This window comes from Gigantopelta aegis, chromosome 1 (assembly GCF_016097555.1).
Source record: "Gigantopelta aegis isolate Gae_Host chromosome 1, Gae_host_genome, whole genome shotgun sequence".
In the NCBI taxonomy this organism is placed as follows: domain Eukaryota; kingdom Metazoa; phylum Mollusca; class Gastropoda; order Neomphalida; family Peltospiridae; genus Gigantopelta; species Gigantopelta aegis.
Genome location: NC_054699.1, coordinates 38,594,238 through 38,609,951, shown reverse-complemented (window position 1 = coordinate 38,609,951; position 15,714 = coordinate 38,594,238). Strand labels below are relative to the sequence as shown.

The 15,714-nt window shown below is 34.4% G+C and overlaps 1 long non-coding RNA gene across 1 annotated transcript in view; it reads right to left on the bottom strand.

Annotated features, from left to right (window-relative positions):
* Nucleotides 1–721: 721 nt before the first annotated feature.
* LOC121368012 overlaps nt 722–15,714 on the bottom strand; it is a 32,179-nt gene continuing 17,186 nt past the window's right edge. The window contains exon 2 of the long non-coding RNA XR_005957464.1: nt 722–1,428. This is a non-coding gene — a long non-coding RNA (uncharacterized LOC121368012). The remainder of the gene's footprint in view (nt 1,429–15,714) is intronic.

Sequence of the window (15,714 nt, the reverse complement as noted above, 5' to 3'; positions counted from 1 at the left end):
AAACGGGCTTTGCTCCCCACTTGAAGACGAAAATATACGGTTTTTGTTCTTTTTTATATAAATATAGAAAAAGGGTGGCTTGTGCCCACCCTAGACTACGTCCTTCCCCACTAGAGATTGTGTCCCCCCCCCCCCCCCCCCCCCCCCCCCCCCATCCCTCCAGATATCGTTCCCACAGGCCAGAGTGTTTATCGGCTTTTTGAGTCTTACACAATTCCGTCAGTCACTAAAGATTTTTCCACTATTGGTTTCCTACTAGTAAACTGTTTATTTCGTTCTAGCCAGTGCACCACGACTGGCATATCAAAGGCTGTGGTATGTACTACCCTGTCTGTGGGATGGTGCATATAAAAGATCCCTTGCTACGAATAAATATATGTAGCGGGTTTCCTCTCTAAGACTATATGTCAAAATTACCAAATATTTGGCATCCAGTAGCCGCTTATTAATAAATCAATGTGCTCTACTGGTGTCGTTAAACAAAACAAACTGCATACTGTTTATTGGTCTATAGTTGAGGATACATTGTATAGCGCGTGCTAGTCAAAGCAAAAGTTAATGTATAATTTTGGTGAGAAGTTGTTTTAATGCAAATTTGGAGAATGCATCTTTAATCAGGGTTGCTTAATCACTACACTATCTGACTAAACGAATAATAATTCTCAGCAAGTTTACCAAACACAATTACAAACTGATATAATCCTAAAACAAAGATGCCAAATAACAATTCAAACTTTATTTCGATCTTCTGTTGACAATATACATCAGGTGAGTGTACAGGGAATTATATAAGGGGGTAGGTTTGGACTAGCGAGCAAACGTTTTAAAGGTGTCGGGTCATGCTCCCCCGGAAAATATTTTGAAAAAAATTAATTTTCTTGTAGCAGTGGGTTTTCGACACTGAACCCACCACTTACCCCTTACCCCTCACTCCCTGCACACGCACCTGCACATTTATTGTAAAGTTATTCCAACAATATTTCAAGGCACAATGACGTTATGCTTTCCAACCGAATTATCCATCGTTTGGCCATATTTCCCTTTGTGTTCTAATACAGCAGTTTTCATTGGTCGATTTTCGTTTCCAAGGGAATAGTGAACGTCTTGTCATTGTAATTAGCGTCTTCCCAGTTTCGTATGCTTGCCTTCGTTCCACAGTACAGTGGTTTCAATTGGCTCATTTTTGTGGTATCCATGGTGACGTTTACAGCAGTGACCAATCGGACACGGTCTTCGCTGATTTACATTACAGCACTTCTCGTTAGTAACTTCCTTGTTGTTGTTGTTGTTTTTTTTCAAACTATATTCTCATCACGTTATAGGTGAGGTATTTCCATTAGACTATTGTTGACCTGTTATTTGTTTCCTACGTATCTTCTCTCTTCCGGTGTGTACAGACCAACTGATGGAAGGTTGTCATTGTTATTCCTGAAAACAAATAACAATCCAATTAAGTTTTCATTCAATATTTATAGTACAATTTAAAATTATTTGTGAATTTTGTGGTGTTCTTTGGTATTGGCTTAATGCATTTCCGCTATTGCAACGAATTCTTTTAAAAGACGTGTTTGGTTTGCTAATAGTCTATATGTATGTTCTGCCGGTTATTGTTCTCTGATAGAATACACACAAACACGTATACGTGCAAACACTCTTCACTAAATCCTCCATTATCTCTCTCTCTCTCTCTCTCTCTCTCTCTCTCTCTCTCTCTCTCTCTCTCTCTCTCTCTCTCTCTCTCTCTCTCTCTCTCTCTCTCTCTCGCACACACATACACACATACATACATACATACATACATACATGCATACATACATACATACATACAGAGAGAGACCGACAAAGACAGAGAGACAGAGACATACACATAAACGGATTCCTTGGGTTTGTAGACATTTTAAAAAGGATTTCGGCAAATAAAATAGCTTTGTCAATCTATCAATTGTCTTATTCAAAATATTTTACGCATCCGGCCCATATTACAATCAATGTATTACATCTCAGTGTATAGTACACATACACACACACACACACACACACACACACACACACACACACACACACACACACACACACACACACACACACACACACATACATACATACATACATACATATATATATATATATATATATATATACGGAAACATAAATATTCTTATACAAAATTGAATTTTTTCAGTCTCTTTAGCAAAGCTGCCAACGTATATCATTTTCTTATTTATTTATTATATTTTTATTTATTGAAAACACTAGACTTCACAACTGCCATGTTACAGTACAAGGCAAAATATGGTTTATTTGACAGTATAAACAAAATATTCCAAAAATGTTCCTCAAATTTCGCACCAATTTAAAATGGCTATAATGTTTGGTTGGCAACAATGCATTTATTTCACATACCCGGCACATGTATTTTAAACAGATTTTCTTTACCCTTTTCTTTACACTGTTCTATTTGTTTTAAAGCTAAATATGAAAAGTTTTATATATATATATATATATATATATATATAAGAATTTTATGTAACATAGATTTCTTTAAAACAGAAACTCCGTTATTTACATTTATACAGTAAAGCAGAACGTGTACTTCATTTTCTACGATATTTCTACCGAAATGTGTTTTACAAAACTGACATACTCTATCTCTTCTTTTTTTCTGTTTCTAAATTATGACTTGAAAGTCTCAATCTAGTAAATGATATTCTGTGATATTTATTCTTGATACATGTTAAATATCTTTCTGGTTCTAATAAATGAATGAATGAATGAATGTTTAACGACACCCCAGCACGAAAAATACATCGGCTATTGGGTGTCAAACTATGGGTTCTAATAAACTCTTAATATTAAAATACAATGTTAATTTTGAATATGATTTTAATGATTCACACCACTCTTGATAATTGACATCTTTCACTCGATGAATAAAAGAAGAAACAAACATGTTGACATCTCCAGCTCCTTGATAAATCCATACATAATGATAACCATATATATACAGAAGTGTTTTTACAGCCTTTAGCCAGATTTATCTTCCAGCACTGTGCAAGTTTTACAACATATCATAATATCGTGTAGCGTATTTATCACAATTCAATATACGAAGCCAATATTATATACATTTTTAAAATAAAATATTTTCAAAGGTATTCTACCTAGTTCACCAAGAACTGCACATGCACGTGTTGCTGTTTTTACATTTATAATCATTTTACAAAATGTAGTTTCCACTAATTCAATACATTTACAATACTGAAACTCCAAATTTCATATCCATATGTAAGTATTAGTACAATCATATGATCAAAACGGTACCATGCTTTTTCGCTAGATATATCATACAGATTTATAAATTTGTGTAGGGTATATAATGCCTTTTCAGATGATATTGTAAGAGAGAATCTAGTTTTTTGCAATGACAAGTGATTTGTGAAATACATCCTAATATATTTATAACAAGATACTACCTCCATGAGTTTTCTTTTGTAATACCATTTTCCATTCATGTAATACACCCACCTCTTCTAAATACCATGGTTTTTGTTTTATCAATATTTACTTTCATGGCATAAAGATCACAAAACTTGCCTAAAATATATATCTGGGGTTTGTGGTTTTTTGCTGATTTATAACTATGTGCAATATTCACCATATCATCAGCAAACAACATTTGCATCAAAGCTGTTGTTCATCTATATAGATTCCTTTACAATCTGAGCGTTCTAATTAAATATCTTTACACTATTAAAATTACAATTTATTTACATTTTCTTACTTAGAATATGCATATCTCTGTAACCAATGCATTTCTGGACATCGTAATGTTTTGTAGTGTCATAATATCGAATTTTTGTCTAAAATAATTTCGCATGTACGATTTTATTATTTATCTATCAGCCAAACGAAATTTTGAATAATTCTGCCAAAGGCCATTCCAAATGTATTTATCAGTGTGATGATTTATATTTAAAACATGTTAAGGTAAGATAGTGGGGATTTTTTTTAAAAAGAAGGAAAAAGCAGAATGTTTGTTTATATATATATTATGTTGAGGGAAACAAACGGAAGTTTTGCAAGGGCAAAAAACACGGGATAGTCCCTTTAATTCTAACACCTCAACTAACCATTTAAAAGATGAAGGAAACCGATTAATAAAACATTATCATCATATTCATGAAGCAATCATCATTAAAATACCATCAACAGTTTAATGCATTTTCGCCCACGGGTATCTTTTGAATAGTTTGATTTCGATTTTGATTTTGACTACCTTTATATTCAATACATAAACATTTATTTTAATATCTTCATTTACAGTGGGAGAATTGTAATACGTAGGACATTTTTGTTTTCAGCAAATATATTTCTGCGGCAAAATTTCGCATTAAATTATAACTATAACCATAGCAACAAAAACGAATCTGGATAATATCGCAATAAAGTACCGTTATATTTGACTTTATACCACTGATTCTGAATCAAAGTTCAACATTTGAAAAGAAAATTCCCATTGGTCATTGAAACAAGCTTTTGATAATTAATCATGACTAATATTCCACACACATAAATGTTTAGCAAAGAAAACGGCATGTTTAATTTTCTTTCTTTCTTAATTGTGTTTGCACATAAAGCTAAGCCTAGGAATGACTAAACAGTTAAACGACAAACATCAAAGAGCGCGCGCTGGCCAGGTGTCGGCAGGTGTAAATAAGTGCATACAGGTAGGACTACTTAAGGTGTATCGAACGTGAAAAGTCAGGTTGCGGACTTAGTGACCGCACGGAAAGAAGAAGTCGACCTATTTTCCAACGGCGGATTAATATTACTGATTGGATGAGCGCGACGTCCCATATGTTCATGAATCGATGCTTACAAGCTGGCACTAGCTTTCTCTTGAAATTAAATGTATTGGAAATCCCTATTAGTGAACTAATAAGAAATGTTTCAGGTAATATCTGAGATACCTTGAAAAGAATCATTCAGACTACGCGGAGAGCCAGAGTTAATCTTCCCAAACAGAAATTAAAAGTCTTAGTTCACTATATCCATGAGGTGGTTTGGTACTCACAAGAGTCGCCTTACTAGCAGTGTAACTAAGTGAAACTTAAAGTTTGTTTTGTTTAACGACACCACTAGAGAACATTGACTTATTAATCATCGACTATTGGATGCCAAACATTTGGTAATTATAACACGTAGTCATCAGAAGAAACCCGCTACATTTTTCCTAATGCAAAAAGGGATCTTTTATAAGGACTTTCCCACAGACAGGAAAGCACATACCACGGCCTTTGATCAGTTGTGGTGCACTGGTTGGAACAAGAGAAAAAATAATCTGTTAAATGGATCCACCAATGGTGGTTCGATCCAGCGACGCAAGCACCTCAAGCGAGCACTCAATCGACTGAGCTAAATCCCGCCCCTGTTGCTAAATTATGAGTTTTAATGCACATAAACCGGCCTCGGTGGCGTCGTGGCAGGCCATCGGTCTACAGGCTGGTAGGTACTGGGTTCGGATCCCAGTCGAGGCATGGGATTTTTAATCCAGATACTGACTCCAAACCCTGAGTGAGTGCTCCGCAAGGCTCATCGGGTAGGTGTAAACCACTTGCACCGACCAGTGATCCATAACTGGTTCAACAAAGGCCATGGTTTGTGTTATCCTGCCTGTGGGAAGCGCAAATAAAAGATCCATTGCTGCCTGTCGTAAAAAGAGTAGCCTATGTGGCGACAGCGGGTTTCCTCTAAAAACAGTGTCAGAATGACCATATGTTTGACGTCCAATAGCCGATGATAAGATAAAAAAAAATCAATGTGCTCTAGTGGCGTCGTTAAATAAAACAAACTTTACTTTTTTTTAATGCACATAAATAACCGAAATTAAGAAGGGTGTGTGCACGAAGAAACAACCTAGTGTTTCTCGGCTACTCAAAAAAGGGATCCTTTAAACTTATGAGTATTGTTGGTGTTTTTCTAGGCGTAACTAACTACCTTCTAGTCACGGTCTACATATATACATACAGATATATACACAAACGAACAAACAACCGCACACGCCCATACCAATGCGCACATACATACACACACTGTCTTTGCTGCTCATATACATAAAACAAAGTTAAAGTGTGTTTTGTTTAACGACAGAGAGACAGACAGACAGACAGACAGACAGACAGACAGACAGACAGACAAACACATTCTTTATTTACGTCTCACCTTGTGTACAGATTAAAATAATAAAAATAAAAAAATGTTTTATTTAACGACACACTCAACACATTTTATTTACGGTTATATGGCGTCAGACATATGGTTAAGGACCACACAGATTTTGAGAGGAAACCCGCTGTCGTCACATAGGTTACTCTTTTACGACAGGCAGCAAGGGATCTTTTATTTGCGCTTCCCACAGGCAGGATAGCACAAACCATGGCCTTTGTTGAACCAGTTATGGATCACTGGTCGGTGCAAGTGGTTTACACCTACCCATTGAGCCTTGCGGAGCACTCACTCAGGGTTTGGAGTCGGTATCTGGATTAAAAAACCCATGCTTCGACTGGGATCCGAACCCAGTACCTACCAGCCTGTAGACCGATGGCTAACCACGACGCCACCGAGACCAGTAGATTAAAATAAAAGCAAGAGTTCAACAGTAATAATACAATAATACAGCAATAAAAGTACACCAGCCACTCCTATAGAGTTATGAGAGACTAGTGCTCATTGATATATTAATCATCGGCTATTCGATGTCAGACATTTGGTAATTTTAATATGTAGACTTAGAGAGGAAACCCGCTACATCGTTTGATTAGTAGCGATATCTTTTATATACATAATCCCATAAACAGGATAGCAGACAGCACGGCCTTTGATATTCCAGTCGTTTCCATTAATTAATAAATAATGTATGGATTTTTGGTGTGTTGTTGTTGTTGTTGTTGTCGTCGTCGTCGTCGCTGTTGTTGCTATTACGTAATTATTGCGATGCCTTATTTGTGTTTTGTGTTTTCTTTTAGAAAACCTGATATCCAATTATTGAACACATAAAACACTTTATTGTGTCTTTTCTCTGTTTCCTTTATTCTTTCTTTCTTTCTCTCTTTCAATAATATCTATTTCTGTTCAAATTTAAATTGCAAAAATACATTACTGTCGTTACATGTATGTATTATGGAGAAGGCCTTGTAAGTTGTGTAACTTGTGCCTAATCTATTTGTTCTTTTTAAAAAGCAATAAAATATGTTTCAATAAAAATAAAATAAAAAAACCAATCGTGATGCACTGACGGGGATCGATCCTAAACCGCGCAACAGACGAGCGCTTCACCACTGGACTACATCCCGCCTCCGCATACATAAAATAATACAACTTGATGATGGATTGACGTTAACGTCACACGTATTGCAAATGTATCTTAGTATAACATGAAATATTTTCATTTCGATTGCTGCACAAAGAGAATGACGGCACTCAGTTTCTGCTTGTCTCGTTCACATGCCATCGACGATAATAATATATTAATATATTTGTAGTTCAATGAATTGACCAAGAAAAACCCAGAAAATTAGACAAGAAAAAAAAATATATATATTTGTGTTGAACAGCCGGACAACAAATGCACACATCATCACATTCGCAAATTGTTACCATGTCCATGGAAAATCATTCACTGGTTTTCAATTTGGTCTTTGACTTAGAACATTATTATGTTTAAGGTTATGTATAGTTGATCAGTTTTATAATTCTACATTACAGTTGCTGTATGAATCAAACGTTTTTCTTCACCATCTTATTGAAAACGTCTGTTAACCCATTTATGAAAAGAATTGTGGAAGTTGTTCCCCACCACCGCCAACACCACCACTCAAACTATAGTAGTACTGGTAGTAGTAGCAGCAGCAGCAGCAGCAGCAGCAGCAGTAGTAGTAGTATTAGTAGTAGTAGTAGTAGTAGTAGTCATAAAGATGATTATGATTATCATGACCATGATGGCAATAACAGTATAATAATATACACACAAAAGTTTTAAATTATCTTAGCTGAATTGCCGTTTTCTTTTTCCTGACTACACACTTTTTTTATACTGGATTACATTCACACTGTCTTTGGAAGATGTACCGTGCTTTGTAAATGTTATAACAACAAATCATACAATTATTTGAAAACAAAATATGAATGGAAGATTTATAGTCATGCCGCGAAGAGAACGAGAGGGGGGCGAGGAGTGGAGTGGGTGGGGGATCGAGGTGCAAGCTCAGACAACTTCATTAGATTAAAAGAGGATCATATTGAAATAGGTCTTATTCCATTGAAACCCGGATCACACGACGGGGTGCGCCACTGGCCTCGTCACCTTGGCAACGCCGTCGAAGTAGTTCTGGAATTTGGTCTAATCACCCGCCTGCCGTGTGAAGCGGGCCCACCTAGCCAGGGGGAGATCATTCTCAACAAAAGCGCCTCCTCGCTTCACTGCCTGGTATTCTTGTAAATTTGGGCGAAGCGCTGTCTGTCATGATGGATTTGCGTTCTGTGTCTGACAGTCGCGAGAATCCACGGGTCATGAGGGGCTTTGTACATTTCCAACCACTACGATTTCTATGCGCAGAGAAATATGAAAAAGAGGGGTTTTGTCTCAATTTCTTTGCAGGTAGCAGACCAGTGATAAGTGGATTCAAAACGAGGGATTGAAGCTCACAGTAACATTTAATGGTAAATTTAACAAGTCGAAATTGATCAATGTTGAAGAACACTTTATAGAAAAAACGTATGACCCATGAAACACACAACAGATTTTTATTTCTTCTTGTTATATTATTGTGAAGATCTGAGTATGCACACTGACTTTGTGGCTGTAAAAGATTTACCAAATGTTTCTACATCCAATAGCCGATGATTAATAAATCAATGTTATAAATCAATTATTATTATTATTATTATTATTATTATTATTATTATTATTATCATTATTATTATTATTATCATTTGTTTTTATATTATTATTTATTTTTTATATTATTATTATTTGTTTTTATATATTATTATTTGTTTTTATATTATTATTATTGTTGTTGTTGTTGTTGTTGGTGGTGGTGGTGGTGGTGTCGTTGTTGTTGCTGTTTTATTATTATTATTATTATTATTATTATTATTATTATTATTAAGCATTGTTTTAAAAAAAATTAGGGTAGGGGTTGGTATTTACAGAAGACAACACTATACAAATAGTTGGGGGGGGTTGTCTTCTTTTTTCTTTTTTTCTTTTTTTTCTTTTTTTTTTTTGGGGGGGGGGGGGTGCATAATAAACAAAATAATATCAACCGAGTCTATGTTACTCGGTATTTGTCGAGGCTCTACCAAGGTTGATATTTTACATATTAAAAAACACGAGTAGCGAATTCTATTTATCCTGTAACATTTCTAAAAGAAAAAACATTTTCATTCGATATTTAGTAAATTACAGTACTAAAGTCACCTCCGTCGGTAATATGACGTCATCACGATTAGCACAATTTTGACGTCACGCATTTAACTAATTCTTATGAACAGATATACGCTCAGATATACAAGTCTCATTGGTTTGTAAACAAATGAACCTTTGACAGCAACTAAAGACCTTGCAAATTTGCATATATCTCTAAACTTGCAAACCATTATTAACCGGGTTAATACACTACATCATCACATGGGTTTATGACATGGATATCATGGGTAAGTTATAGGATATATATATATATATATATATCTTACTTTGAAATACTGTCATATTGTACCCGTGTTTGTTACTTCTGTTGCAATAACTATCCAACATTTAATAGTATTACATATTTTACAATTGTATTTCATGTCTGTCTGTCTTTATTTATTTATTTATTTATTTATTTTTATTATTCTATCTATCTATGTCTATCTATCTATATATTTATCTATCTATATCTATCTATCTATCTATCTATCTATCTATCTATCTATCTATCTATCTATCTCTTTTCTGTCTACCCATCCATCCTTTTTATTTATTTGTTTATTTATTTATCTTTTATATTATTATTTAAATATTTATTTATTTATATAGTTTTAAATATTTTATCCTAAACATGTTTTAAACGTGCATTTATTTAATACTAACGGATAATAGCAGGTTGTTTAAATAAAAAAGAAAACGCTGAATGTTTTCTGAAGATGGGCGTAGTGATTAGTTATTATGGCTATGGTACGATATGACCTCTCACTGTGATACAAAACGATCAGGCAATATGGTACGAAATGAATGGTACGATATGACCATGGTACGAAATGGTCAAGCAGTGTGGTACACAATCGATGGTATGATATGGTCATGGTACTAAATTGCCTGGCAATATGGTACGAAATGGATGGTACAGTATGACCATGGTAGGAAATGACTATGATTGGAAAGTGTATCCACTAAGTGACCTATAGAACATGTCGACCTATGAAATCATCTTCATCTCCACAGTCCCAAGTTCTAGGCCACTCCACCACCAAACTTTTCAAAACTGGCAAAACCAAATTAACCAATGGCGTGCAAAACCACGTGATTGAAACAGCACGTGTCGCACGTGATCCGTCAGCTGTCTGGCACAAGACAATTACCGTATTGGAGCTATTTTCGTTCGCGAGTCCATTTCACCAAGAAGAAGAAGAAAAAATGCTTTTCCCCTTCTCCTGCTTCAGGCGCTGTTGGCTCGCAATGCAGTAGTATTTTAATTGCTTGCAAAAGTGTTTTCCCAGTGTCGGTCTTCAAGTAACCTGAACAATAGACGCGCAGTTACAACTTCTTCTTATCCCAGCAGATTTCCAGCCACAGGAAAAGCCAAGCATCTGCCCTCAGCGAAATTGACAAATTTAGACAAATGTAATTTTCTCTCAACTCTCGGGGCGGGAATAGTAACGACAAGACGTGCCACTCGTCGATTGCGCAGCCCCCAAACCCCACATCTAAACATCTTGTTGGGATAATGAAACAATAGCGCGCAATTAGCGATATTAGGGGCGTTATGGAAACACGGCGACCAAGCTCGCCAATCGCTCTATTTACACCGACCAGATACAATCCGCGCGTGCGTCCGTCCCATTGCGCGCGGATTTTCGTGAAATTGATGACGGCCGAAATGGACACGGGATCCGTGAGCGGGACAAGAAAGCGTGATGCGGACACGAGCAGTTTGATATTTGAAGACCTGCCACGTTTTAATGTATCAGTTCTGTCTCGCACTATACTGCAGCTGCTCAGCGCGGACTTAGAGCAGGATTCCACTCCATCTGACTCAACCTTTATTACTAATCGGTTTCTTCTCTTTTTTCTACTCCTTCTTTTCGAGATTCGTTTACCGTCACGTGTCTATTTATCCCACTGCAAGCAGAGTCCGGCGGTAGCTTGACATTAACCGTCGAGAACTAACTGCAAGCCAAATTTAAACACATGTTAATGTTTGGACGCCAATATCCTTTTATGTCGGTGTAAGTAACAATTAAAACCTTGTACAAGACGGAGACAATGAGTGTGTAATTGAATTCAGTTGTAAGGTAGATTTCAACACATGTTAATTTCAATGACACGATATCGATGGAAACCTATGTAACATTGAAACACCGTACAAGATGGTGACAAAAGGTGTTTAATTTATTTCATGTAAACTGACATGCAGATTTTAAGAAACTTTTAAAAATTATTTAATGACATCCCATATAACAGTTATTAACAACTGACAACACAGAATTAATATTTTTGTAATTCAGCCCGTGTAACTGTACGTAGATTTTATTTTTAATTATTCGGCAATAGCTAGTCGTGTGACACAGCAGACAGTGAAGGTTTGTAACTAACATAATTGTAAAACTGGAACTCAAGAAACGAAACGAATAACCGTTCATTCAGTCTACTTATTCTTAGTAGAAGTAGTCTATTTGGCTGTAACGGGTTTCCTCTCTCATTCTCTAGGTCAAATGCCTAAATAAATATATCTTAGACATAAAAATTGTTAAAAATGTGTCGAGTTTTCTTTTTTAAAAATAGCTCTTCTCTTGAATTTAGTCTGCAGTTTTCAGTGTTAGTCATACGACCGTGGCGATTCTTGCAACAATAGATAACAGAACATAGGTACGAGATGGAACAAGAAGAAGAAAAACAATTGTGCGTATGTCGAATTATGATTCAACCATGCTTATCCCTCACACACTTGGCTTTCTGTTCATCTGAAGTAGAGATGGTACAATAGTGAGAGGGGACTCTGAATGGGGGCTATACAACCGCCTCTGTGTAACTGATTTTGTGCTGACACCGGGTTGGGTTGGGGCTGGCTGGCATACGAACTGTTGTGTTACGGTCCAAACTATATTGTCTAATACACCTGTACACACATAGAAACATATGCATGCGTGGTTGTAAGAATGGGTTTTTAAATGTTATATGCAAATACGTCGGTATATACAGTCAAATTGTAAGTATTTCTAAATATTAAATTGTATTATCTCGTTAAAGGGATATTCCTGAGTTTGCTGCAATTTTTAAGATGTTATAGACTAACAAAGACTTGTTAACGATTGTAATTACATATCAAACATATTTTTCTGCTCACAATATTAGTGGCTGGACATTAAACGTGTTTCTGATCGTTCTAATATTTGTACTAGGTTAAATTTCATTTTATTTCTTAAAATATTATTTTTTCATACGTACGAAATTATTTGAAAACAAAATCCAGTTTGGGCAGCATTCAAATATTAAGACGACCAGAAACACATTGAATATACAGGCATTGATATTCTAAACAAGTAAGTTTAATCGTAGAAATATTTTGAAGTCGGAAACATCTTACAATGCAGCAAACTCAGGAATGTCCCTTTAACCACACAGAAACACAAATTGTAAATATTAAATACTAGTACGTTGGCATATACATAGAAACACATGTAATGTTCTTTTAAATATTAAATTATAGAACGTCTGTACAACACATAGAAACGTAAGTATGCATACGTTGTAAGAATGTTGTCTAAATATTAAATAGAGTACTCGTATGTCGCTAAACATATAGAAATATGAGTGTGCATACGTTGTAAGAATGTTGTTTAAATATCAAATACCACTATGTAGGTAAACACATAGATACATACGTATTTGTAAGTATACTAAATGCTACTGTACTTCTTATTACCAAGTATCTCATAACTTGTGTATATTACCTTGGATATATGTATACTATCTGTCCGTCTGTGTGTGTTTGAATTAAAATTTCTAACGTACATTATTTAACAAACGAATTGATACCAAGTTAAAAATGTACAATATAGAAATGTTTTAAAAGAAACCAATTTAACTGACGTGTAAACAAAGTGCATCGCAATAGTAATCAAAAACAGTAAATAAAAAGCGTCCAAAAAAAACCGCAGCATAAACTCGACCATTAATCAACATGTCACTGACGTTTCTATAAATAGACCTTTCACTTTTAGTATACTGCACGGTAAACTCTCAAGTCAACGACCCTGGGTTCCATTGTACATTGATGTCATCTAATATTACTTCTACAAATAAACTTCCCTATAGATTTTCTGACATTTGCATTAGTGTATATCAATATAATATTTTCAGTAACTGTACGAATTATGTTATCATTTTAATACACTGCTGTGATCTAATTTCTATCACATTATATTTAAAATAGCTATATATATATATATATATATATATATATATATATATAAACTAAAGTAATATATATATATATATATATATATATATATATATATATATATATATATATATATATATATTACTTTAGTTTGTATTTTACTTCTTGTGTATTTACCATAGTTTGACACCCAATAGGCGATGTATTTTTCGTGCTGGAGTGTCGTTAAACATCCATTCATTCATTTTTAGTTTGTATTTCAGTGTCAAATTATTTTTAAATGTAAATATTATTTCGTTTAAACTTTAATTTGTATCACCTGTATTCTTAAGTACTTGTCTGGGGTTTTTTTCTTACTAACTAGCAGCAAGCATATATATATATATATATATGGCAAAATAGTGGTTGCTTCTGGGAATCTCTAACCAGTGGTTTGTCTGTAAGAGGACTGCCACTTCCGAGAATAGCCGTTACTGGAGATTTCAGCCTTGCACTGTTAAATGAGGACTGCCACTTTTTATATTAATTCATCCATCCATCCATCTATTCATTCATTCATTCGTTCATTCATTTGTTCATTCATTCATTCATTTATCTATTAATCCATCCATCCATCCATTCATCCATCCATTCATTCATTCATTCATTCATTCAATTGTTATGTATGCTTATATATTTGATTTGAAGTCTTATATAAACAAACAAATGCATACTATTAATGTTCTTATCGTTTACGTCAATATAGGTAAAAGTACTTATTCCAATCGAAAATGTCTTCTTCTTAAAAGATTTTTGTGCACAAAAATGTCCACGAGGAAATTATAAGTTATTTTGATGAGCGACGCCATTGTTTGATTGTGTTAATCACGACGATTGGCTAAAGCCTGGAGGCAACACTAAACACCGAGTTTTGAACCAGATTACAATAATTATCTCTAAAAACCGATGTTCAGCTTGTTATTTGCGCTAAACGCTATTGATAATCGGTTGCATTCTCCTGTAATTTGCTACTTTATTATAACTTTTTAAATCACAAAACGTTTACAGTTTTAGAGCTGTGTTTAGTCTATATTTTGCCTGCTTACTTGTGTATGTGTTATTTTTACAAAATATATCTATGTGTATTTTGACTTAATTTTAACTTATTGTAAACTTTAATATTATCACAATCATGTTAGTACATTGAATATTATTATTATTAGTATTATTATTATTATTATTATTATTATTATTGTTGTTGTTTTTGTTGTCGTTGTTGTCGTTGTTGTATTAGTTGTTGTTATTATTATTATTATTATTATTATTATTATTATTATTATTATTATTATTGTATTAGTTATCATCATCATCATCATCATTATTATTGTTGTTATTGTTATTAATTGTTAACATCATTTGTCGGATTTTCGATTAATATAATCATAAACAGTACAAACATCTTCATTATCAGCAGCATCATCATCATCATTGCCGTCGTCGTAGTAGCAGTGGTAGTAGTAGTAGTAATAGTAGTAGAAGTAGTAGTAGCAGTAGCAGTAGTAGTAGTAGTAGTAGTAGTAGTAGTAGCATTTATTATTATTATTATTATTATTATTATTATTATTATTATTAAAATTGTTCTTGTTATTGTTATCATCATCATCATCGTCATTGTTACAGTAATTGTTAGTATCGTCATCATTATCACTGCCAGACAAGCGGTACCAGTGAGCTAAATCCCGCCCCTTTTTGTGTGCTAGTAACAGCGATAGAAAAAAACCTCATTTGCAGATGATTAAATTCGGAAATCAATCCGTTTTCGTCTGGCAAATAATAATTAATAGGTATCGTGTTTTATCCCAACAAAACGTTCAAGGCTTCATATAATAGGCACGTAGTCGTATATTTGAAATAACAATGCACGCCCTGCTATTTAAAAAAAATATAAGCACAATATAAGCAGTGTATAAGATTACAGCAATAAGAAATATGGCCAAGAAGAAAACACCGATCAGTTAAACAATAACACACAGCCTTCTATAGACCAAGATTTTGACAACGTCTAGTTTAT